Consider the following 24,232-nt stretch of genomic DNA (forward strand, 5'->3'; position numbering starts at 1 on the left):
GAGAGAGAGAGAGAGAGAGACAACATGGTCTGTGTGTGGTCAGAGAGAGAGAGAGAGAGAGAGAGAGAGAGAGAGAGAGAGAGAGAGAGAGAGACAACATGTGTCTGTGTGTGGTCAGAGAGAGAGAGAGAGAGAGTCAACGTGTCTGTGTGTGCGGTCTGAGCGTTGATCAACGATTACAACTCAGGTTTAGAAGACTTCTGATCAACGAAGACTTCTGATCAACGATTACAACTCAGGTCTAGAAGACTTCTTGATCAACGAAGACTTCTGATCAACGATTACAACTCAGGTCTAGAAGACTTCTTGATCAACGAAGACTTCTGATCAACGATTACAACTCAGGTCTAGAAGACTTCTTGATCAACGAAGACTTCTGATCAACGATTACAACTCAGGTCTAGAAGACTTCTTGATCAACGAAGACTTCTGATCAACGATTACAACTCAGGTCTAGAAGACTTCTTGATCAACGAAGACTTCTGATCAACGATTACAACTCAGGTCTAGAAGACTTCTTGATCAACGAAGACTTCTGATCAACGATTACAACTCAGGTCTAGAAGACTTCTTGATCAACGAAGACTTCTGATCAACGATTACAACTCAGGTCTAGAAGACTTCTTGATCAACGAAGACTTCTGATCAACGATTACAACTCAGGTTTAGAAGACTTCTGAGAGTCGATCGACGGTGATAAATGCGTAAGTGAGTAAAGGATAATTATCTAAATAAAAAAGTTGAGTAAAAACCGTTTGTTTGTTTCCACTACGTCCCTGGTTGGGTCTGGTGTAAACCCATCCAGGCAGGCTGCAATCTACATTTGCACGGCATTTTAGCTATCGATGAGACGTTCGGAGGCGCCCAATCAGTCCACTCTGTACCTGCCTGGCTGAGAGGCAGTGTGGGTAGAATGAGGGAGCTCTCCTGACAACCAGAGAGGCAGTGTGGGTAGAATGAGAGGGAGCTCTCCTGACCACCAGAGAGGCAGTGTGGGTAGAATGAGAGGGAGCTCTCCTGACCACCAGAGAGGCAGTGTGGGTAGAATGAGAGGGAGCTCTCCTGACAACCAGAGAGGCAGTGTGGGAAGAATGAGAGGGAGCTCTCCTGACAACCAGAGAGGCAGTGTGGGTAGAATGAGGGAGCTCTCCTGACAACCAGAGAGGCAGTGTGGGTAGAATGAGAGGGAGCTCTCCTGACAACCAGAGAGGCAGTGTGGGTAGAATGAGGGAGCTCTCCTGACAACCAGAGAGGCAGTGTGGGTGAGTAGAATGAGAGGGAGCTCTCCTGACAACCAGAGAGGCAGTGTGGGTAGAATGAGAGGGAGCTCTCCTGACAACCAGAGAGGCAGTGGGGTAGAATGAGAGGGAGCTCTCCTGACCACCAGAGAGGCAGTGTGGGTAGAATGAGAGGGAGCTCTCTGACAACCAGAGAGGCATTGTGGGTAGAATGAGAGGGAGCTCTCCTGACAACCAGAGAGGCAGTGTGGGTAGAATGAGAGGGAGCTCTCCTGACAACCAGAGAGGCAGTGTGGGTAGAATGAGAGGGAGCTCTCCTGACAACCAGAGAGGCAGTGTGGGTAGAATGAGAGGGAGCTCTCCTGACAACCAGAGAGGCAGTGTGGGTAGAATGAGAGGGAGCTCTCCTGACAACCAGAGAGGCAGTGTGGGTAGAATGAGAGGGAGCTCTCCTGACAACCAGAGAGGCAGTGTGGGTAGAGTGAGGGAGCTCTCCTGACAACCAGAGAGGCAGTGTGGGTAGAATGAGAGGGAGCTCTCCTGACAACCAGAGCTTGAAACACGTGACGAAATGAAACTCGGGTTGTCTGTCTGGAAATGAAACTCCGAAGATTCCCTGATAATTTTTCATGTGAAGATATTTTGATCATTTTTCTGTTTCTCCTCTCATCAAAAATACCAACTTGAGAGAATGTCTGATTTTTAAGGTGTCCCAGTTGTGTGTGTGTGTGTACCTTGATGGTCTTGTCCGAGGACCCAGAGAAGAGCAGGTCCCCTGTAGAGTAGACACACAGACACCAGACTGGCCCCTGGTGACCTACGAACGTCCCTTTGCATTTAAAGATCTGCTGGGGGTCGTAGGCTGGAGGAGGGACACAAACAGGTTAGTCTAACATCTCTTCACAACTTAACATCTCTGCACAGAGGGGAAAGGAGGAGGGACACACACAGGGAGGGTTTAACATCTCTTCACAACTTAACATCTCTGCACAGAGGGGAAAGGAGGAGGGACACAAACAGGTTAGTCTAACATCTCTTCACAACTTAACATCTCTGCACAGAGGGGAAAGGAGGAGGGACACAAACAGGTTAGTCTAACATCTCTTCACAACTTAACATCTCCGTTTCACAACGGACAAGACAGGAGGGACACACAGGGAGGGTTAGTTTAACATGTTTTCACAACAGACAAGTGAAGGAGAGGAGAGGAGGGGAGGGGAGAAAAGGACAGAATGGAGAAGAGGAGAGATGAAGAGAGGAGAGAAAGGAGAGGAGAAGAGGGAAAGGAGAGGAGAGAAGAGGGAAAGGAGAGGAGAGAAGAGGGAAAGGAGAGGAGAGTAGAAGAGGGAAAGGAGGAGAGGAGAAGAAGGGGGAGAGAGGAGAGGAGAAGAAGGGGGAGAGAGGAGAGGAGGAGGAGAGAGGAGAGGAGAGAGAGGGGGGAGGAGAGGAGGAGGAGGGAGGAGAGGAGAAGAGAGGAGAGAGAGGAAAGGAGAGAGAAGAGGGAGAGGAGAGAAAAGAGGGGAGGAGAGGAGTAGAAGAGGGAGAGGAGAGAAAAAAGGAGGAGAAAACTCACAGCCCAGGATGCCCATGTTGAGTCTGGCGTTGATGTGGGACAACTCATCCTGAGAGACAGAGACGGAGAGAGAGACACAGAGAGAGAGAGAGACACGGAGAGAAAGAGAGAGACACGGAGAGAGAGACACGGAGAGAAAGAGAGAGAGACATGGAGAGAGAGAGAGAGAGAGACAGAGAGAGTAAATGATAAATGTACTGTGTGTGACGGTCATCCTAGTATAATATAGAGATCAGAAACTCACGTTGAGCATGGAGGCATCTCTCCTAAACTCCATCAGGTCTTCACTCAGCTTACTCTGGTTCTCATCCAGGACATCTGGAACACACACCCCCCAGGTCAGAAACACACACAGAAACCCCCCCCTATCCCCAGGTCAGAAATATCACCCCCAGGTCAACCCCCCCCCCCCCCCCAGGTCAGAACCCCCCCAGGTCAGAACCCCCCCAGGTCAGAACCCCCCCCATACCAAACTTCAGTTCCAGGTTCTTCTCCAGCTGGTCCAGTTTCTCAGACAGTTACCCCAGGTCCGAACCCCCCCAGGTCATACCGCCCCATGTCAGAACCCCCCCCAGGTCAGAAACCCCCCCCAGGTCAACCCCCCCCCCCCCTCATACCAAACTTCAGTTCCAGGTTCTTCTCCAGCTGGTCCAGTTTCTCAGACAGTTACCCCAGGTCAGAACCCCCCAGGTCAGAACCCCCAGAACCCCCCCAGGTCCCCCCCCCCCCCCCCCCCCCCAGGTCAACCCCCCCCCCCCCCCCCCCCAGGTCAAACCCCCCCTCATACCAAACTTCAGTTCCAGGTTCTTCTCTAGCTGGTCCAGTTTCTCAGACAGTTCCCCAGCATGGACCTCAGGAAGGCAATGTCCTGGTCCTTCTGAGACAGGGTCACCTGCATCTCATGGAACCTATCAGGGAGAGGGGGGAGGGTCAACATGGAACCTATCAGGGAGAGAGGGAGGGTCAACATGGAACCTATCAGGGAGAGGGGGAGGGTCAACATGGAACCTATCAGGGAGAGGGTCAACATGGAACCTATCAGGGAGAGGGGGAGGGTCAACATGGAACCTATCAGGGAGAGAGGGAGGGTCAACATGGAACCTATCAGGGAGAGAGGGAGGGTCAAACATGGAACCTAATCAGGGAGAGGGGGAGTGTCAACATGGAACCTATCAGAGAGAGAGGGAGGGTCAACATGGAACCTATCAGGGAGAGAGGGAGGGTCAACATGGAACCTATCAGGGAGAGGGGGAGGGTCAACATGGAACCTATCAGGGAGAGGGGGAGGGTCACCTGTACCTCATGGTTGTACGTACCTGTCATCCGTCTGCTGCAGGGAACTCCTTCAGCCCTTCAAACTTACACAGGTCCAGATGGGTGGAATAACGTATCCTGGTTACCGATAAACGCACATCTGAGGAGAAGGAGAGAGAGAGGGGTCAGACAGGGGGTCAGACAGGGGTCAGACAGGGAGTCAGACAGGGGGTCAGACAGGGGGTCAGACAGGGGGTCCAGATGGGTAGAATACGTATCCTGGTTACCGATAAACGCACATCTGAGGAGAAGGAGAGAGAGAGGGGTCAGACAGGGGTCAGACAGGGGGTCAGACAGGGGTCAGACAGGGGGTCCAGATGTCGGGGGGGGGTCAGGGAGAGGGTCAGACATGGGTCAGACAGGGGGGACAACGTGACTGACTCAATGCTGTTCTGGGAGGAAGAGGGGACAACGTGACTGACTCAATGCTGTTCTGGGAGGAAGAGGGGACAACGTGACTGACTCAATGCTGTTCTGGGACACCAGAGGGGACAACGTGACTGACTCAATGCTGTTCTGGAGGAAGAGGGGACAACGTGACTGACTCGATGCTGTTCTGGGAGGAAGAGGGGACAACGTGACTGACTCGATGCTGCTCTGGGAGGAAGAGGGGACAACGTGACTGACACGATGCTGCCCTGGAGGAGAGGGGACAACGTGACTGACTCAATGCTGCTCTGGGAGGAAGAGGGGACAACGTGACTGACTCGATGCTGCTCTGGGAGGAAGAGGGGACAACGTGACTGACACGATGCTGCCCTGGGAGGAAGAGGGGACAACGTGACTGACTCAATGCTGTTCTGGGAGGAAGAGGGGACAACGTGACTGACTCAATGCTGCTCTGGGAGGAAGAGGGGACAACGTGACTGACTCGATGCTGCTCTGGGAGGAAGAGGGACAACGTGACTGACTCAATGCTGTTCTGGGAGGAAGAGGGGACAAAGTGACTGACTCAATGCTGTTCTGGAGGAAGAGGGACAACGTGACTGACTCAATGCTGTTCTGGACACCAGAGGGAACAACGTGACTGACTCGATGCTGCTCTGGGAGGAAGAGGGGACAACGTGACAATTTTCAGAAACCGTAATGTGAATGTGTGTGTGTGAGCGCGACCCTACCCGTATTTGGAGTGAGGGCACTTGATGTGTTCACATTCCTTAAGGTGTCCCTCCAGGTTCATGGTGAGGAGAGGGAGGGCAGGAGGGGTTGTTGGGACAGCGCACTGGACGGTAGTCACAGCTCACCTCGTGCTCCCTGCAGGTCAGAGGTCAACATCAGGATCACAGCAAAGGGTATCATTTCCCTCCTCCGTCTAACCGGCAAAGGGGATCGTTTCCCCTCCGACGCCTAACCGGCAAAGGGGATCGTTTCCCCTCCGACGCCTAACCGGCAAAGGGGATCGTTTCCCCTCCGACGCCTAACCGGCAAAGGGGATCGTTCCTCCGACGCCTAACCGGCAAGGGGATCGTTCCTCCGACGCCTAACCGGCAAGGGGATCGTTTCCCTCCGAGCCTAACCGGCAAAGGGGATCGTTTCCCTCCGACGCCTAACCGGCAAAGGGGATCGTTTCCCTCCGACGCCTAACCGGCAAAGGGGATCGTTTCCCTCCGACGCCTAACCGGCAAAGGGGATCGTTTCCCTCCGACGCCTAAACCGGCAAAGGGGATCGTTTCCCTCCGACGCCTAACCGGCAAAGGGGATCGTTTCCTCCGACGCCCTAACCGGCAAAGGGGATCGGTTTCCCTCCCGAAGCCTAACCGGCAAAGGGGATCGTTTCCCTCCGACGCCTAACCGGCAAAGGGGATCGTTTCCCTCCGACGCCTAACCGGCAAGGGGATCGTTTCCCTCCGACAGCTAACGGCAAAGGGGATCGTTTCCCTCCGACGCCTAACCGGCAAAGGGGATCGTTTCCCTCCGACGCCTAACCGGCAAAGGGGGATCGTTTCCCTCCGACGCCTAACCGGCAAAGGGATCGTTTCCCTCCGACGCCTAACGGCAAAGGGGATCGTTTTCCCTCCGACGCCTAACCCGGCCTTGTTGATGTAAGGGCGATCGTTTCCCTCCGACGCCTAACCGGCAAAGGGGATCGTTTCCCTCCGACGCCTACCGGCAAAGGGGATCGTTTCCCCTCCGACGCCTAACCGGCAAAGGGGATCGTTTTCCCCTCCGACGCCTAACCGGCAAGGGGATCGTTTCCCTCCGACGCCTAACCGGCAAAGGGGATCGTTTCCCTCCGACGCCTAACCGGCAAAGGGGATCGTTTCCCTCCGACGCCTAACCGGCAAGGGGATCGTTTCCCTCCGACGCCTAACCGGCAAAGGGGATCGTTTCCCCTCCGACGCCTAACCGGCAAAGGGGATCGTTTCCCTCCGACGCCTAACCGGCAAAGGGGATCGTTTCCCTCCGACGCCTAACCGGCAAGGGTGATCGTTTCCCTCCGACGCCTAATCCGGCAAGGGGATCGTTTCCCTCCGACGCCTAAACCGGCAAAGGGGATCGTTTCCCTCCGACGCCTAACCGGCAAAGGGGATCGTTTCCCCTCCGACGCCTAACCGGCAAAGGGGATCGTTTCCCTCCGACGCCTAACCGGCAAAGGGGATCGTTTCCCTCCGACGCCTAACCGGCAAAGGGGATCGTTTCCCTCCGACGCCTAAACCGGCAAAGGGGATCGTTTCCCTCCGACGCCTAACCGGCAAAGGGGATCGTTTCCCTCCGACGCCTAACCGGCAAAGGGGATCGTTTTCCCTCCGACCCTAACCGGCAAAAGGGGATCGTTTCCCTCCGACGCCTAACCGGCAAAGGGGATCGTTTCCCTCCGACGCCTAACCGGCAAAGGGGATCGTTTCCCTCCGACGCCTAACCGGCAAAGGGGATCGTTTCCCTCCGACGCCTAACCGGCAAAGGGGATCGTTTCCCTCCGACGCCTAACCGGCAAAGGGGATCGTTTCCCTCCGACGCCTAACCGGCAAAGGGGATCGTTTCCCTCCGACGCCTAACCGGCAAAGGGGATCGTTTCCCTCCGACGCCTAACCGGCAAAGGGGATCGTTTCCCTCCGACGCCTAACCGGCAAAGGGGATCGTTTCCCTCCGACGCCTAACCGGCAAAGGGGATCGTTTCCCTCCGACGCCTAACCGGCAACGGGGATCGTTTCCCTCCGACGCCTAACCGGCAAAGGGGATCGTTTCCCTCCGACGCCTAACCGGACAAAGGGGATCGTTTCCCTCCGACGCCTAACCGGCAAAGGGGGATCATTTCCCTCCGACGCCTAACCGGCAAAGGGGATGTTTCCCTTCCGACGCCTAACGCGGCAAAGGGGATCGTTTCCCTCCGACGCCTAACCGGCAAAGGGGATCGTTTCGCCTCCGACGCCTAACCGGCAAAGGGGATCGTTTCCCTCCGACGCCTAACCGGCAAAGGGGATCGTTTCCCTCCGACGCCTAACCGGCAAAGGGGATCGTTTCCCTCCGACGCCTAACCGGCAAAGGGGATCGTTTCCCTCGACGCTAAGCGGCAAAGGGAATCGTTTCCCTCCGACGCCTAACAGGCAAAGGGGATCGTTTCCCTCCGACGCCTAACCGGCAAAGGGGATCGTTTCCCTCCGACGCCTAACCGGCAAAGGGGATCGTTTCCCTCCGACGCCTAACCGGCAAAGGGGATCGTTTCCCTCCGACGCCTAACCGGCAAAGGGGATCGTTTCCCTCCGACGCCTAAACCGGCAAAGGGGATCGTTTCCCTCCGACGCCTTAACCGGCAAAGGGGATCGTTTCCCTCCGACGCCTAACCGGCAAACTAACCGGCAAAGGGGATCGTTTCCCTCGCGCCCTGAAAAAAAAACAAAACCCTAAAACCGGCAAAGGGGATCGTTTCCCTCCGCGCCTAACCGGCAAGGGGATCGTTTCCCTCCGACGCCTAACCGGCAAAGGGATCGTTCCCTCCGACGCCTAACCGGCAAAGGGGATCGTTTCCCTCCGACGCCTAACCGGCAAAGGGGATCGTTTCCCTCCGACGCCTAACGGCAAAGGGGATCGTTTCCCTCCGACGCCAACCGGCAAAGGGGATCGTTTCCCTCCGACGCCTAACCGGCAAAGGGGATCGTTTCCCTCCGACGCCTAACCGGCAAAGGGGATCGTTTCCCTCCGACGCCTAACCGGCAAAGGGGATCGTTTCCCTCCGACGCCTAACCGGCAAAGGGGATCGTTTCCCTCCGACGCCTAACCGGCAAAGGGGATCGTTTCCCTCCGACGCCTAACCGGCAAAGGGGATCGTTTCCCTCCGACGCCTAACCGGCAAGGGGATCGTTTCCCTCCGACGCCTAACCGGCAAAGGGGATCGTTTTCCCTCCGACGCCTAACCGGCAAAGGGATCGTTTCCCTCCGACGCCTAACCGGCAAAGGGGATCGTTTCCCTCCGACGCCTAACCGGCAAAGGGGATCGTTTCCCTCCGACGCCTAACCGGCAAAGGGGATCGTTTCCCTCCGACGCCTAACCGGCAAAGGGGATCGTTTCCCTCCGACGCCTAACCGGCAAAGGGGATCGTTTCCCTCCGACGCCTAACCGGCAAAGGGGATCGTTTCCCTCCGACGCCTAACCGGCAAAGGGGATCGTTTCCCTCCGACGCCTAACCGGCAAAGGGGATCGTTTCCCTCCGACGCCTAACCGGCAAAGGGGATCGTTTCCCTCCGACGCCTAACCGGCAAAGGGGATCGTTTCCCTCCGACGCCTAACCGGCAAAGGGGATCGTTTCCCTCCGACGCCTAACCGGCAAAGGGGATCGTTTCCCTCCGACGCCTAACCGGCAAAAGGGGATCGTTTCCCTCCGACGCCTAACCGGCAAAGGGGATCGTTTCCCTCCGACGCCTAACCGGCAAAGGGGATCGTTTCCCTCCGACGCCTAACCGGCAAAGGGGATCGTTTCCCTCCGACGCCTAACCGGCAAAGGGGATCGTTTCCCTCCGACGCCTAACCGGCAAAAGGGGATCGTTTCCCTCCGACGCCTAACCGGCAAAGGGGATCGTTCCCTCCGACGCCTAACCGGCAAAGGGGATCGTTTTCCCTCCGACGCCTAACCGGCAAAGGGGATCGTTTCCCTCCGACGCCTAACCGGCAAAGGGGATCGTTTCCCTCCGACGCCTAACCGGCAAAGGGATCGTTCCCTCCGACTCCTAACCGGCAAGGGATCGTTTTCCATCCGCACGCCTAACCGGCAAAGGGGATCGTTTCCCTCCGACGCCTAACCGGCAAGGGGATCGTTTCCCTCCGACGCCTAACCGGCAAAGGGGATCGTTTCCCTCCGACGCCTAACCGGCAAGGGGATCGTTTCCCTCCGACGCCTAACCGGCAAAGGGGATCGTTTCCCTCCGACGCCTAACCGGCAAAGGGGATCGTTTCCCCTCCGACGCCTAACCGGCAAAGGGGATCGTTTTCCCTCCGACGCCTAACCGGCAAAGGGGATCGTTTCCCTCCGACGCCTAACCGGCAAAGGGGATCGTTTCCCTCCGACGCCTAACCGGCAAAGGGGATCGTTTCCCTCCGACGCCTAACCGGCAAAGGGGATCGTTTCCCTCCGACGCCTAACCGGCAAAAGGGGATCGTTTCCCTCCGACGCCTAACCGGCAAAGGGGATCGTTTCCCTCCGACGCCTAACCGGCAAAGGGGATCGTTTCCCTCCGACGCCTAACCGGCAAAGGGGATCGTTTCCCTCCGACGCCTAACCGGCAAAGGGGATCGTTTCCCTCCGACGCCTAACCGGCAAAGGGGATCGTTTCCCTCCGACGCCTAACCGGCAAAGGGGATCGTTTCCCTGAAACGTCTAACCCGGCAAAGGGGATCGTTTCCCTCCGACGTCTAACCGGCAAAGGGGATCGTTTCCTCCGACGTCTAACCAGCAAAGGGGATCGTTCCCTCCGACGTCTAACCAGCAAAAGGGATCGTTCCATCTAAATTCCGGCAGCTATAGACTCGTCTCTGCATCAGACACCTATTGAGGTCTGAGAACATCTGACAAACGTTGGATTTTTAGAGTGAACTGTCCTTTTCAAAATCACAACGGCACAATAACTAACTAAACAAAAGTAACATCTCAAGCCCTTACTTGCGTGTGGTGAGCTTGATGGTGAAAGGACAGCCCATTGGATCAACCTCAAAGTTCCCAGGTCCTCCCATCTTAGGTGTCCCTTCACCCGACTAGCAGCAGTGCCTCCTCCGGCCCCATTCGGGGAAGCCCCTCCTCCGGCCCCGTTGGGGGAAGCCCCTCCTCCGGCCCCATTAGGGGAAGTGGGGGTGGTGTTTAAGAGCCGGCAGCCGTATTTACAGTGGATAAACAGCTCTCCTATCTGTTTCTGCTACAGCTATGTTGTTCACCACCACCGTCAACTTAGCCGTGTCCACCGGACACTTATCTAGAGGAGGGGAGAGAGGGAGAGAACAGGGAGAAAGAGAGGTGGAGGAGGGGAGAGGTAGAGGGAGAATGAGAGAACAGGGAGGAGGAGGGGAGGGGTGGAGGGAGAATGAGAGAACAGGGAGAAAGAGGGGAGGGGTGGAGGGAGAATGAGAGAACAGGGAGAAAGAGGGGAGGGGTGGAGGGAGAATGAGAGAACAGGGAGAAAGAGGGGAGGGGTGGAGGAGGGCAGAGAGAGGGAGAATGAGAGAACAGGGAGAAAGAGAGGAGGAGTGGAGGAGGGCAGAGAGAGGGAAAATGAGAGAACAGGGAGAAAAGAGGGGAGGGGTAGAGGAGGGGAGAGAGAGGGAGAATGAGAGAACAGGGAGAAAGAGAGGAGGAGTGGAGGAGGGCAGAGAGAGGGAGAATGAGAGAACAGGGAGAAAGAGAGGAGGGGTGGAGGAGGGCAGAGAGAGGGAGAATGAGAGAACAGGGAGAAAGAGAGGAGGGGTGGAGGAGGGCAGAGAGAGGGAGAATGAGAGAACAGGGAGAAAGAGAGGAGGGGTAGAGGGGAGAGAGAGAGGGAGAATGAGAGAACAGGGAGAAAGAGAGGAGGAGTGGAGGAGGGCAGAGAGAGGGAGAATGAGAGAACAGGGAGAAAGAGAGGAGGGGTGGAGGAGGGCAGAGAGAGGGAGAATGAGAGAACAGGGAGAAAGAGAGGAGGAGTAGAGAAGGGCAGAGAGAGGGAGAATGAGAGAACAGGGAGAAAGAGAGGAGGGGTAGAGGAGGGCAGAGAGAGGGAGAATGAGAGAACAGGGAGAAAGAGAGGAGGGGTAGAGGAGGGCAGAGAGAGGGAGAATGAGAGAACAGGGAGAAAGAGAGGAGGGGTAGAGGAGGGCAGAGAGAGGGAGAATGAGAGAACAGGGAGAAAGAGAGGAGGGGAGAGAGAGAGGAGGGGTAGAGGAGGGGAGAGAGAGCGAGAGATAAACAAATGTAAGAACAAGTTGCATTCACATTATATATGTGATGCTGGAAAGGTGTAACTACTTAACCAACAGTGTAGGTAGGTAAAGTCCCCTACCGGAGGTCAAGGCACATCGCCTGCAGAAGGTGTGCTGGAGGGAGAGACAGACAGAGACAGGTCAATGAAGGAGGGGTGAGGAGAGGAGAGGGGTGAGGAGAGGAGGGGTGAGGAGAGGAGAGGGGTGAGGAGGACAAACAGGGGATACAGAGACAGAGGTCAATGAAGGAGGGGTGAGGAGAGGAGGGGTGAGGAGAACAAACAGGGAGACAGAGACAGGGGTCAATGAAGGAGGGTGAGGAGAGGAGGGGTGAGGAGAACAAACAGGGAGCAGAGGGGTGAGGAGAACAAACAGGGGAGCAGAGGGGTGAGGAGAACAAACAGGGAGACAGAGACAGGGGTCAATGAGGGAGGGGTGAGGAGAGGAGGGGTGAGGAGAGGAGGGGTGAGGAGAACAAACAGGGGAGCAGAGGGGTGAGGAGAACAAACAGGGAGACAGAGACAGGGGTCAATGAGGGAGGGGTGAGGAGAGGAGAGGAGGGAGAGGAGAGGAGGGGTGAGGAGAACAAACAGGGGAGCGGAGAGGGTGAGGAAGTGAGAGGCTAGCGGATGGTTTCTCTCACCCCACAGGTGGTGATGACAGGGTCTTTGAAGACGCTGCAGCAGAGCTGACAACACAGCTTCACCGACGGCTGCTCTGCAAACACCAGGGGCTCCTACACACACATCATTAGCACAGTTAGCATTCAGGTATCACTAGCACAGTTAGCATTCAGGTATCACTAGCACAGTTAGCATTCAGGTATCACTAGCACAGTTAGCATTCAGGTATCACTAGCATTCAGGTATCACTAGCACAGTTAGCATCGATAGCACCGGGGGTATCATTGAAGTATAATTAGCATAGAGTTAACATTGGCATCGATAGCGTTAGCGTATTTAATGTTGAAGGATTGTTAGCATCTTTAGCATCATTAGTGTAGCCGTACCATGTCGTCGTCATCCTCGTGAAGAGAGAAGGTCGAGCGGAGAGAGACATGTTGGACTCAGAGAGGAGGGAACGCACCGAGATGGCAGAGTCAGAACGCCTCGGGGTGCTGATGGGGAGCTGGGGGGGACAGAGACAGAGAGAGCGAGTAATGATGCCTAGGCAACATACACAGGGTACCAGTACTGAGTCATGATAACTAGGTTATATACACAGGGTACCAGTACTGAGTCACGATAACTAGGTTATATACACAGGGTACCAGTACTGAGTAACGCTAACTAGGTTATATACACAGTTTACCAGTACTGAGTAACGATAACTAGGTTATATACACAGGGTACCAGTACTGAGTAACGATAACAAGGTTATATACACAGGGTACCAGTACTGAGTCACGATAACTAGGTTATATACACAGGGTACCAGTACTGAGTCACGATAACTAGGTTATATACACAGGGTACCAGTACTGAGTCACGATAACTAGGTTATATACACAGGGTACCAGTACTGAGTCATGATAACTAGGTTATATACACAGGGTACCAGTACTGAGTCACGATAACTAGGTTATATACACAGGGTACCAGTACTGAGTCACGATAACTAGGTTATATACACAGGGTACCAGTACTGAGTAATGATAACTAGGTTATATACACAGGGTACCAGTACTGAGTCGATGTGCAGGGTATATACACAGGGTACCAGTACTGAGTCATGATGACTAGGTTATATACTCAGGGTACCAGTACTCAGTCGATGTGCAGGGTATATACACAGGGTACCAGTACTGAGTCGATGTGCAGGGTATATACACAGGGTACCAGTACTGAGTCGAGGTGCAGGGTATATACACAGGGTACCAGTACTGAGTCGAGGTGCAGGGTATATACACAGGGTACCAGTACTGAGTCGAGGTGCAGGGTATATACACAGGGTACCAGTACTGAGTCGAGGTGCAGGGTATATACACAGGGTACCAGTACTGAGTCGATGTGCAGGGTATATACACAGGGTACCAGTACTGAGTCATGATGACTAGGTTATATACACAGGGTACCAGTACTGAGTCGATGTGCAGGGCATATACACAGGGTACCAGTACTGAGTCGATGTGCAGGGTATATACACAGGGTACCAGTACTGAGTCATGATGACTAGGTTATATACACAGGGTACCAGTACTGAGTCATGATAACTAGGTTATATACACAGGGTACCAGTACTGAGTCGATGTGCAGGGTATATACACAGGGTACCAGTACTGAGTCATGATGACTAGGTTATATACTCAGGGTACCAGTACTGAGTCGATGTGCAGGGTATATACACAGGGTACCAGTACGGAGTCGATGTGGCAGGGTATATACACAGGGTACCAGTACGGAGTCGATGTGCAGGGTATATACACAGGGTACCAGTACTGAGTCATGATGACTAGGTTATATACTCAGGGTACCAGTACTGAGTCGATGTGCAGGGTATATACACAGGGTACCAGTACGGAGTCGATGTGCAGGGTATATACACAGGGTACCAGTACTGAGTCGATGTGCAGGGTATATACACAGGGTACCAGTACTGAGTCGATGTGCAGGGGTATATACACAGGGTACCAGTACGGAGTCGATGTGCAGGGGTATATACACAGGGTACCAGTACGGAGTCATGATGACTAGGTTATATACACAGGGTACCAGTACTGAGTCGATGTGCAGGGGTATATACACAGGGTACCAGTACGGAGTCGATGTGCAGGGGTATATACACAGGGTACCAGTACGGAGTCGATGTGCAGGGGTATATACACAGGGTACCAGTACGGAGTCATGATGACTAGGTTATATACACAGGGTACCAGTACTGAGTCATGATGACTAGGTTATATACACAGGGTACCAGTACTGAGTCATGATGACTAGGTTATATACACAGGGTACCAGTACGGAGTCGATGTGCAGGGGTATATACACAGGGTACCAGTACGGAGTCGATGTGCAGGGGTATATACACAGGGTACCAGTACGGAGTCGTGATGACTAGGTTATATACACAGGGTACCAGTACGGAGTCGATGTGCAGGGGTATATACACAGGGTACCAGTACGGAGTCGATGTGCAGGGGTATTTACACAGGGTACCAGTACGGAGTCGATGTGCAGGGGTATTTACACAGGGTACCAGTACGGAGTCGATGTGCAGGGGTATATACACAGGGTACCAGTATTGAGTCGATGTGCAGGGGTATATACACAGGGTACCAGTACGGAGTCGATGTGCAGGGGTATATACACAGGGTACCAGTACGGAGTCATGATGACTAGGTTATATACACAGGGTACCAGTACTGAGTCGATGTGCAGGGGTATATACACAGGGTACCAGTACGGAGTCGATGTGCAGGGGTATATACACAGGGTACCAGTACGGAGTCGATGTGCAGGGGTATATACACAGGGTACCAGTACGGAGTCGATGTGCAGGGGTATATACACAGGGTACCAGTACGGAGTCGATGTGCAGGGGTATATACACAGGGTACCAGTACTGAGTCGATGTGCAGGGGTATATACACAGGGTACCAGTACGGAGTCGATGTGCAGGGGTATATACACAGGGTACCAGTACGGAGTTGATGTGCAGGGGTATATACACAGGGTACCAGTACGGAGTCGATGTGCAGGGGTATATACACAGGGTACCAGTACGGAGTCGATGTGCAGGGGTATATACACAGGGTACCAGTACGGAGTCGATGTGCAGGGGTATATACACAGGGTACCAGTACGGAGTCGATGTGCAGGGGTATATACACAGGGTACCAGTACGGAGTCGATGTGCAGGGGTATATACACAGGGTACCAGTACGGAGTCGATGTGCAGGGGTATATACACAGGGTACCAGTACGGAGTCGATGTGCAGGGGTATATACACAGGGTACCAGTACTGAGTCGATGTGCAGGGGTATATACACAGGGTACCAGTACGGAGTCGATGTGCAGGGGTATATACACAGGGTACCAGTACGGAGTCGATGTGCAGGGGTATATACACAGGGTACCAGTACGGAGTCGATGTGCAGGGGTATATACACAGGGTACCAGTACGGAGTCATGATGACTAGGTTATATACACAGGGTACCAGTACTGAGTCGATGTGCAGGGGTATATACACAGGGTACCAGTACTGAGTCGATGTGCAGGGGTATATACACAGGGTACCAGTACGGAGTCGATGTGCAGGGGTATATACACAGGGTACCAGTACTGAGTCGACGTGCAGGGGTATATACACAGGGTACCAGTACGGAGTCGACGTGCAGGGGTATGAGGTAATTTGGGTAGATGGTAAAGAGTCGCAGCAGCATGTTGTACGTGATGAGTCAAAACGTAGTGAAAAAAAGAGTCAGATGGTTAAACTGTTACCCAAATAACTACCCGTACTAACTACCCGTACTAACTATTTAGCAGTCCTACGGCTTGGGGTGGGGGGGGGGGGCTGTTCACGGTCCGGTTGGTTCCAGACTCGGTGCAACAGAGAAAACAGTCTATGACTCGGTTGGCTGGAAACTGACCATTTTTGGGGTCTTCTTCTGACACCGCCTGGTATAGAGGTCCTGGATGGCAGGAAGCTTGGCCCCAGTGTTGTATTGCACTACCCTCAGTAGGCACTTTGCGGTCAGATGCCGAGCAGTTGCCATACCAGGCGGTGATGCAACCGGTCAGGATGCTCTCGATGGTGCAGCTGTAGAACTTTTAGAGGATCTAAAGGCCCTTGACAAATCTTTTCAGCGTCCTGAGGGTGAAGAGGTCTTGTCAGGCCCTCTTCGTCTGTGTTGGGTGTGTTTGGACCATGATAGAACCTCAGTGATGTGGACACCAAGGAACTTGGGGCTCTAGACCCACTCCACTACGGCTCTGTCGATGTGAACGGGGGGTGTGCTCCTCCCTTCTCTTCCTGTAGTATTGCTGACGTCGAGGGAGAGGTTGTCGTCATGGTAGCACACTGCCAGGTCACTGACCGCCTCCCTACAGGCCGTCTCATCCTGGTCGGTGACCGCCTCCCTACAGGCAGTCTCATCCTGGTCGGTGACCGCCTCCCTACAGGCAGTCTCATCCTGGTCGGTGACCGCCTCCCTACAGGCAGTCTCATCCTGGCCGGTGACCGCCTCCGTTTCCTTTGTCCAGGTGTGAAAGGGCAGTGTGGAGCGCAAGAGATTGTGTCATCTGTGGATCTGTCGGGAGATATGCTAATTGGTCTGGGTCTGGGGATGATGGTGCTGATGTGAGTCAAAGCCTTTCATGGCTACAGATGTAAGTGCCAATATGTTGATAGTCATTCAGACAGGTAACCGTGGCATGTTTTGGGCACAGGGACCATGATGGTCTGAAACATGTCGGTATAACAGACGGAGTCGGGGGTGAAGGTTGAAGCAGTCAGTGAAGACATTTACCAGCTGGCCAGTGCTCCGAACACGTGTCCCGGTAACTCGGTCTGTCCCTGCGGCCTTGTGAATGTTAGACCTATTTAAAGATCTACAGAGAGGTTGTTCACACAGTCGTCTGGAACAGTCGGTGCGCTCATGCATGGTTCAGTGTTGCTTGCCTCAAGAGTGAGCATAGACGGTATTTAGCTCATCTGGTGGGCTCGCGTCACTGGGCAGCTCGCGGTTGGGTTACCCTTTGTAAATCCTTGATAGTTTGCAAGCCCCCCCTGCCACATCCGACGAGTATCGGACCCGGTGTCGTAGGATTCTACCTGAGAGTCCTCTTGCCTGTTTTATATCTTTCGTCAGAAGTCGTAGCAGGATTTACTTATCCGTGTCCGGGTTAGTGTTCCCACTCCTTGAAAGCAACAAGTGTTCCGGTTGGGATATGTTCGTCACCGTGGGGACGAAGACCTTATTAATGAAGATTCCGTGTCCGGGTTAGTGTTCCCGCCCCTTGAAAGCAACAAGTGTTCCGGTTGGGATATGTTCGTCACCGTGGGGACGAAGACGTCGTCGTCAATGCCCTTATTAACGAAGTCAGTGATTGATGTGGTAAAACTCCACATGGGTGATTTCCCGGGAACATATTCCTGAGTGTTTCTAGCATTTTATTGAACTATGAACCAGTCAAATAAAGTTCATTTGAAATAAATCGCATTTACTATAGATTATATTTCTGCAGAACACAAAAAGACATGAGCTAAATCAGTGTGTGTGTATGTGTGTGTGTGTGTGTACCATGCCATCCTCGTCGTCTCGTGGCGAGTATGTGAGGGTACTGGAGGAGGAGGGGGTACGGCGGTGCTGCTTGTAGGTACCGGAGGCTTCCGCTGAAACAGAGAGAGAGAGAGTCTGAGGTTACCCTTAGTTATCTTATAGTTTAACCATATTTAGGTACCATACAGTTACCATAGTGACCTTAAACTAAGGTGAACACAGAGTGGAGAGAGAGAGTCTGGGGTTAATATGTAGTTAGCATATAGCTAGCTACCATATAGTTAGTTACCTTATACTCACTAGGAAGTTACCACAATAAATCGCTGACACCATAGAATCTAGATTATATATTTCTATGTCTGACACACCTATGGCTTAGTCAGTGAGGTTACACTGACAAAATAGAATCTAGATTATATATTTCTGTCTCTGACACACCTATGGCTTAGTCAGTGAGGTTAAACTGACACCATAGAATCTAGATTATATATTTCTATGTCTGACCAATGGCTTAGTCAGTGAGGTTAAACTGACACCATAGAATCTATATTATATATTTCTATGTCTGACACCTAGGGCTTAGTCAGTGAGGTTAAACTGACACCATAGAATCTACATTATATATTTCTATGTCTGACCAATGGCTTAGTCAGTGAGGTTAAACTGACACCATAGAATCTAGATTATATATTTCTGTCTCTGACACACCAAGGGCTTAGTCAGTGAGGTTAAACTGACACCATATAATCTACATTATATATTTCTATGTCTGACACACCTAGGGCTTTGTCTGAGGTTAAACTTCCAGGATGTTGCAGACAGAAGAGATATCAGCTGACATGATTCCTTATCAGAGTTTTCCCTGACAGAGATTTTCCTGAGGTGGACTCACTTTTAGCTCCAGGAACCACGGCTGAGAAGGTGGGGCCGAAGGAGGCCTCCATGCTGGTGGGTTGTCACCCCGCTGGGGGGGTCTGGCTGAGGGAGGGGGGGGGTTGAGATGTCTGGCTGGGTGGCAGGCTGCTGCTCTGGAGGTGCTGGAGTAGAGGACACTCACTGCTGCTCACAACCCACAACCTCTACAGCCTGGGGGGTACAGGAGGTCAGAGGTCAGGGGAACCCACACAATGGACACAGCCTCTACCAGTCTGGGGGGGGGGGGGTACAGGAGGTCAGAGGTACAGGGGACTTACATACCAACGCCTTCCTGGCCACGGCCTTAATGTCAGACCAACAGGTTACCATCTGAGATCAGACCAACAGGTTACCATCTGAGATCAGACCAACAGGTTACCATCTGAGATCAGACCAACAGGTTACCATCTGAGATCAGACCAACAGGTTACCATCTGAGATCAGACCAACAGGTTACCATCTGAGATCAGACCAACAGGTTACCATCTGAGATCAGACCAACAGGTTACCATCTGAGATCAGACCAACAGGTTACCATCTGAGATCAGACCAACAGGTTACCATCTGAGATCAGACCAACAGGTTACCATCTGAGATCAGACCAACAGGTTACCATCTGAGATCAGACCAACAGGTTACCATCTGAGATCAGACCAACAGGTTACCATCTGAGATCAGACTGATGACAACACGGCCTTAATGTCAGACCAACAGGTTACCATCTGAGATCTGACTGAAGACAACACGGCCTGAACACATGAACCTGTCCAACAACTATCAATGATCAACAACTCTGTGCTAGCTACACAGGACTTACATACCAACGCCTTCCTGGCCAGTGTAAAAACAGACTTCTATCTGCACAAAACCCCTCAGTCCAAGCAGTCCTAATGAGAAAAGAAATGTGTAACAAGAGGACCAAGTCCACAGAGACCTGAGCAGTGTTTCTCTAGCCATCTGCTCCTCTCTAAACTCATGATGTAAACAGAAAGGCATGCAGGCCGTCACCTCATATGGTCATATCATACCGAATCAGCCAATAAAAACTGCCCGGGACCACTAATCGTAGGGAATAAGTGAGTGGTCCCACCCCCCCTGTCAGAGAGAGAGAGCAAAAGGCAAGCAGAAAGAGAGAGAGAGAGAAGCAGGGGACCACTAATCGTAGGGAATATGTGAGGGGTCCCACCCCCCCTGTCAGAGAGAGAGAGAAGCAGAAAGAGAGAGAGAGAAGCAGAAAGAGAGAGAGAGAAGCAGAAAGAAAGAGAGCAGAAAGAGAGAGAGAGAAGCAGAAAGAAAGAGAAGCAGAAAGAAAGAGAAGCAGAAAGAAAGAGAAGCAGAAAGAAAGAGAGGCAGAAAGAAAGAGAGAGAAGCAGAAAGAGAGAGAGAGAAGCAGAAAGAGAGAGAGAGAAGCAGAAGAGAGAGAGAGAAGCAGAAAGAGAGAGAGAGAAGCAGAAAGAAAGAGAGGCAGAAGAGAGAGAAGCAGAAAGAAAGAGAGAAGCAGAAAGAGAGAGAGAGAAGCAGAAAGAGAGGCAGAAAGAGAGAGAGAGAGAAGCAGAAAGAAATAGAGGCGAAGAGAGAGAGAGAGAAGCAGAAAGAGAGAGAAGCAGAAAGAGTGAGAGAGAGAAGCAGAAAGAGAGAAGGAAGCAGAAAGAGAGAGAGAAGCAGAAAGAGAGAGAGAGAAGCAGAAGAGAGAGAGAGAAGCAGAAAGAGAGAGAGAGAAGCAGAAAGAGAGAGAGAGAAGCAGAAAGAGAGAGAGAGAGAGAAGCAGAAAGAGAGAGAGAGAGAGAAGCAGAAAGAGAGAGAGAGAGAGAAGCAGAAAGAGAGAGAGAGAAGCAGAAAGAGAGAGAGAGAGAGAGAAGCAGAAAGAGAGAGAGAGAGAGAGAAGCAGAAAGAGAGAGAGAGAGAGAGAAGCAGAAAGAGAGAGAGAGAGAGAGAAGCAGAAAGAGAGAGAGAGAGAGAGAGAGAAGCAGAAAGAGAGAGAGAGAAGCAGAAAGAAAGAGAGGCAGAAAGAAAGAGAGGCAGAAAGAGAGAGAGAGAAGCAGAAAGAGAGAGAGAGAAGCAGAAAGAAGAGAGAGAGAAGCAGAAAGAGAGAGAGAGAAGCAGAAAGAAGAGAGAGAAGCAGAAAGAGAGAGAGAGCAGAAGAGAGAGAGAAGCAGAAAGAAGAGAGGCAGAAAGAAAGAGAGGCAGAAAGAGAGAGAGAGAAGCAGAAAGAGAGAGAGAGAAGCAGAAAGAGAGAGAGAGAGAAGCAGAAAGAAATAGAGGCAGAAAGAAATAGAGGCAGAAAGAGAGAGAAGCAGAAAGAAATAGAGGCAGAAAGAGAGAGAAGCAGAAAGAGAGAGAAGCAGAAAGAGTGAGAGAGAAGCAGAAAGAGTGAGAGAGAAGCAGAAGAGAGAGAAGCAGAAAGAGAGAGAGAGAAGCAGAAAGAGAGAGAAGCAGAAAGAGAGAGAGAGAGAGAGAAGCAGAAAGAGAGAGAGAGAGAGAGAAGCAGAAAGAGAGAGAGAGAGAGAGAAGCAGAAAGAGAGAGAGAAGCAGAAAGAGAGAGAGAGAAGCAGAAAGAGAGAGAGAGAAGCAGAGAGAGTGAGAGAGAGAGAGAAGCAGAAAGAGAGAGAGGAGAGAAGCAGAAAGAGAGAGAGAAGCAGAAAGAGAGAGAGAAGCAGAAAGAGAGAGAGAGAAGCAGAAAGAGAGAGAGAGAAGCAGAAGAGAGAGAGAGAAGCAGAAAGAGAGAGAGAGAAGCAGAAAGAGAGAGAGAGAAGCAGAAAGAAAGAGAGGCAGAAAGAAAGAGAGGCAGAAAGAGAGAGCAGAAAGAGAGAGGCAGAAAGAGAGAGAGAGAGAAGCAGAAGAGAGAGAAGCAGAAAGAGAGAGAAGCAGAAAGAGAGAGAAGCAGAAAGAGAGAGAGAGAGAAGCAGAAAGAGAGAGAAGCAGAAAGAGAGAGAAGCAGAAAGAGAGAGAAGCAGAAGAGAGAGAAGCAGAAAGAGAGAGAAGCAGAAAGAGAGAGAGAGAAGCAGAAAGAGAGAGAGAGAGAAGCAGAAAGAGAGAGAGAGAGAGAAGCAGAAAGAGAGAGAGAGAGAGAGAAGCAGAAAGAGAGAGAGAGAGAGAGAAGCAGAAAGAGAGAGAGAGAGAGAGAAGCAGAAAGAGAGAGAGAGAAGCAGAAAGAGAGAGAGAGAAGCAGAAAGAGAGAAGAGAAGCAGAAAGAGAGAGAGAGAAGCAGAAAGAGAGAGAGAAGCAGAGAGAGAGAGAGAAGCAGAAAGAGAAGCAGAAAGAGAGAGAAGCAGAAAGAGAGAGAAGCAGAAAGAGAGAGAGAGAAGCAGAAAGAGAGAGAGAAGCAGAAAGAGGCATACTGAACCAATGTTAACTCACTCCTGGGCACTGGGCCAAATATGTGATGCACAACGATTCACACACTGATAGTTTGGTATCTGCTACCTAACGTTATCTACATGGCTTGCCAACATAAAATGCAAATGGTCAATGATGATGTGTAAACTAGGTAGGAAATTATCACCAAATTAGCTAGTTATCATACCGAAACAGCCTAGTCCTCCAGCTGGTTAGCTTTTAGCTGTAGAGACTTAGCTAGCTATCATACCAAAACAGACTAGTCCTCCAGCTGATTAGCTTTTAGCTGAAGAGACTTAGCTAGTTATCATACCGAAACAGACTAGTCCTCCAGCTGATTGGCTAGTTATCATACCAAAACAGACTAGTCATCCAGTGGTTAGCTAGTTATCATACCGAAACAGACTAGTCCTCCAGCTGGTTAGCTTTTAGCTGAAGAGACTTAGCTAGTTATCATACCGAAACAGACTAGTCCTCCAGCTGATTGGCTAGTTATCATACCGAAACAGACTAGTCCTCTAGCTGGTTAGCTAGTTATCATACCGAAACAGACTAGTCCTCCAGCTGGTTAGCTGAAGAGACTTAGCTAGTTATCATACCAAAACAGACTAGTCCTCCAGCGGGTTAGCTTTTAGCTGAAGAGACTTAGCTAGTTATCATACCGAAACAGACTAGTCTTCCAGCTGGTTAGCTTTTAGCTGTAGAGACTTAGCTAGTTATCATACCAAAACAGACTAGTCCTCCAGCTGGTTAACTAGTTATCATACCGAAACAGACTAGTTAGTTAAATTAGCAAATCACTGCCATTAATCATTTCAACGATTCTTGATGCACAAACCGTTTTTCCTCCAAAACGGGAGAATCTATTGGGACAGATTTCCTCCTGTTATGTGTTCTTTAAAAAAAAATAATGAATAAGTTACACCCCATGAATAGTTGGGCTAGATGGAAGAAAAATAAAACTAGATACAAATGGTATAACGTTACAGCTGTCGGGTATGTGTGTGATGTTAACTGATCGCAAACACTGCAACAAACAGATAGATATATATATATATATTTAACTATGCTGTTTACCAATGATATGACACATTTAACATAATCACAATTCGTGAGTGATCTTACCATTGTGTTAAATCGTAGTTAACTGTGTAGTTGAAATGCTCCTTTTCTCTCTTTCACGCCTCAAAACAACAAGCAGTCGGAGAGAAGCGGAAGTCCTCTCGACCGTGTACGTCGGATACAGGGGTCAAAGACCGCAATGTATCATGGGTATCATTTTTTGGTGGGTGGGGGGGACTGACTGATCTATAAATAATAATGTGTATTATTTTTAATTTTTTTATGATGTAAAGTGATTTTTTTGTAGATTAGTCAGTCGTTTTTGTCGCTCTCGAACAACGGGCCTCCTATTTCATACGGCTCAGAGTGTAACCAAAGGGGACTACAATACCCATAAGGCCCTGTTCGAGAAGACTTGATAGTTCATCTTGCAGCTTTAAGCACAGATGGAACAATGAGACAGATTTCATCGGATGTATAAATGTGAAGCATCCGGTTGGCGTTTTTTCCCCACTCACTACCAAATATGGGATGAGGAAGCCCAGTGGCTGACAGTGGGAGAAGAGATGGATTTTGGCCTGACATTCTGCAAATTTATTAATCGATTAAACATTTTATCTCAATACAGTTTCCTTTTTTTCCCAAAACTAAAATCTGTGTGCCAAGGCAAATGTAGTTATTGCACACGCACACTTCAGAGTAGGCATTTGCCAAAGGAAATATGTAAATCAATTCTAGAAGGTGCCAATTGGATCTCGCTAGCTCCTGCCTGGTTCTGCCCACCATAAAAATATCTCATTTGTTCTCATTTGAAACGACAGGCTGTGGTCTATCTTGGTTTAGTTATAAAAAAATATTTGGCTTTAGAGTTCAGATCATGGAATTCTGAACACGTAATGCATCTCCAACTACATTTAAATGTGTCTACCACCGGAGGTTGGTGGCACCTTAATTGAGGAGGGACGGGCTCGTGGTAATGGCTGGAGCGGACTAGGGTGGAATGGTATCTAATACATCAGACACGTGGTGTTTCCAGGTGTTTGATGACATTCCATTCACTCTGTTCCAGCCATTAATATTAATATAATATTCCTCCCCTCTGCAGCCTCCTCTGGTGTCTACCGTGTCCACAGTGTGTCCGGATTCCCTTTTCCCAGGCTATATTCAAATGACAGTATGCATTTTATAAACGGT

The 24,232-nt window shown here is 51.3% G+C and overlaps 1 pseudogene; it reads right to left on the bottom strand.

Annotated features, from left to right (window-relative positions):
- Positions 1-23,231, bottom strand: part of LOC109886678 (E3 ubiquitin-protein ligase TRAF7-like) — a 41,672-nt pseudogene extending 18,441 nt beyond the window's left edge.
- Positions 23,232-24,232: the final 1,001 nt, after the last annotated feature.

Source organism: Oncorhynchus kisutch, unplaced genomic scaffold, assembly GCF_002021735.2.
Source record: "Oncorhynchus kisutch isolate 150728-3 unplaced genomic scaffold, Okis_V2 scaffold3689, whole genome shotgun sequence".
Classification (NCBI taxonomy): Eukaryota; Metazoa; Chordata; class Actinopteri; order Salmoniformes; family Salmonidae; genus Oncorhynchus; species Oncorhynchus kisutch.